At 36.8% G+C, this 2,500-nt stretch overlaps 1 protein-coding gene across 1 annotated transcript in view; it reads left to right on the plus strand.

Annotated features, from left to right (window-relative positions):
* Cchl (Cytochrome c heme lyase) overlaps positions 1-443 on the plus strand; it is an 11,799-nt gene extending 11,356 nt beyond the window's left edge. Inside the window, exon 6 of the mRNA XM_086539893.1 lies at positions 1-443. This exon is cut by the window's left edge and continues 556 nt beyond it. The gene's annotated coding sequence lies outside the window, so the exon portion shown is untranslated.
* Positions 444-2,500: the final 2,057 nt, after the last annotated feature.

Genomic DNA, 2,500 nt, shown 5'->3' on the forward strand with positions numbered 1-2,500 from the left:
TTTCAAGTACAAAATTTTAGTATAATACTTTACAAAAATTCAGTCTGCAAGTTTGGATAATTTTGTGTATCCCTAACTTATCAGGGAAAGAATTGCTTTGTAAGTTGGAGAGAACATAGATGGATTAGTATGAACGTAATGCCAAAAGTTGCTTGCTCATATCCCACTAGACAAATAGGAATTTGTGAGAAAGAAGACAAAACTTAGTCTTGGGAAACTTTCTGCTGTAGACAAGGAAATAATTGGAGCTCCAGGTTTAATTTAAATTGTTTTTGTTAATCTTTTTCTGAATTTTCCTCAGTTTGAGTTGGTATTTGTGAAAAATGTACTTGATTACAGCCATACAAATTACAAGCCAAATAAAGAGTTGTAGTTGAAATCTTGTTAATAGGTATGTGTATATACAGTGTACAGATTTACAGTTAAGTAAAGTTTTAAATTTCCTTTGTGGTATTTTTAACCCTGTCATAATCTCTCTGCATAATACCTAATGAGGTATTAACCCTCTCTGGACAGGTGGTACACCACAGGTACCGCGCATTCAAGGCCTGTTCGTTGGGTGCCGTCATACGGCGTCGATCATTTAATTGATTTAGGCCTATGCGTTCGAGAGCCCCAGCATTGCAACTTGCAAGGCTGGAATGCCCCCGGCATGAATGGGTTAATAAGGAAGCAGGAATATTAAGGATCTTCAGATTGAGTTTATAAGTTATATTATGTCTGAGGTTTTGTACTGTCCTCTTTGCAGAGTTAGAATTAGTGCAATAATACCTTCTCTACTTCATACAGACTTAACATACTCATCCTCATTTTGATTATACTAGAAAGAATGTTTGTTTAACACACTGATAACGTGCATTATCCACTAAAGATTTGTTTTATCTTACTAATTTGTTTTTTCTACATATACATGGCCCCACAAAGGCTTAGTCACCAAGGAGTCAATTATTGGGCCTACCATACCTTACCTATTATTTTTAATATTATTATTATAACTACTGATGTTTGTACACAGTGTGCGAGTACATGACAGTAAACACAATAGAAAGACGAAATAGTTATGAAACCACAACAGTGGAACACTTAATCCATTGCGGACTGGGATAGATTCGCTTCCCCAGTCTCCAGGATAGGTTTTATTTTAAAGCGAGGCAGCTTGAAGCAACATAATTTGAATCTTCCCACTCTCTTTCAGTCACTCATTGAAAAACTGGATCCCTTTTTGTTTTATTTTTTGTGTGTTTTATTGAGTTTAAAGACATATGTGCCATATGACAGGCTCTGTCAATGCTGCAGTTAACTAGAATTGTAGTATATGATCCATATCAACTTATTATTTTCTTTATACTCCAATGTGATAAAAGGATTGCTGTTTTATGAGAGGACAGAAAGCAACTTTATTTTTTCGCATTTTTGTGCTGTCATGAATGAATAAGAAACATGTAACCATCTACAATGAAGAGGTAGGGAAGAGGAAAGAAACTTGTGCTTGTGAGTGCCACAATGAAAGGCATCCATATTGGCACAGGAGCACATTTTAGACACTGGGTATGGATTGAGTCACCTTCCTCTTCTCGTTCTGCTTGCACATCCTTCATCGTCAGTAGTTTAGAGCAAGAGGTCGTCAACTTGCTGTGTGCCATTGCTCTATAAAGATGGTGCCACTCAAGGCTCTCTCTCCTGCTGGTGTTAGGAGAAAGTGGTGCCATCTAGGTTTTGGACATTAAGTTAGCTTAACCCACTCACGACGGGGGCATTCCAGCCTTGAATGTCACAATGCCGGGGCTTTCGAGCGCTTAGGCCTAAATCAATTAAATGGCTGGGCTTTTGAATGAGCGGTACAGTACTGTACCACCCGTCAGGGGAGGGTTAATATTATGGTAATTACAGTAATTATGACTGCAATTGCTATCTCACTCCTTTCTCATTGCTCAATAAAATAGCACAGTGATCCAAAATCCCCGAACATCATGTATGAAATAACGCCCGTCGTCTGGCCAAAACTCCTGTGTCATGTATGTCATGACACCCATCTTTCAATGGGTTAAGAGGCTCAGAAAAAGCATGAACAGTAGGGAAAAGAATGAATGAAGGAAAAGTTTAAAGATATAAATGACAATTTAATATGTGAAAAGTTGACAGTATAAATACATTTACAAAAGTTGATAAAATATTGTATCCTTGAAAAATTCAGTCTTTACTGAAAGTTGCCTCAGTCTCTAATTTTTAGTAGCATCCTACTGAAATGATTGGGGAGCTTCTCCTAGAACTAAATAAATTGATAGAGTAAAACCTCCAGAATAATGCCATTTACAATGATGTAAAAGTGTCAGAGTACACTCATTTGTTAGAGAATTTCTAGTAAACCCAACAGGAATAAAGCATGAAGGAAGTCCAGAATATAAAGGACACTCAACATTATTCTAACGCATATATATAATTGGCAAGGAGCCAATCAGATGTTAATGAATTAAAAGCCAAGTTAAGCAGTAAACAATTA

Source organism: Penaeus japonicus, unplaced genomic scaffold (assembly GCF_977035675.1).
Source record: "Penaeus japonicus unplaced genomic scaffold, GWHDUDI00000001_assembly GWHDUDI00000009, whole genome shotgun sequence".
NCBI lineage: Eukaryota > Metazoa > Arthropoda > Malacostraca > Decapoda > Penaeidae > Penaeus > Penaeus japonicus.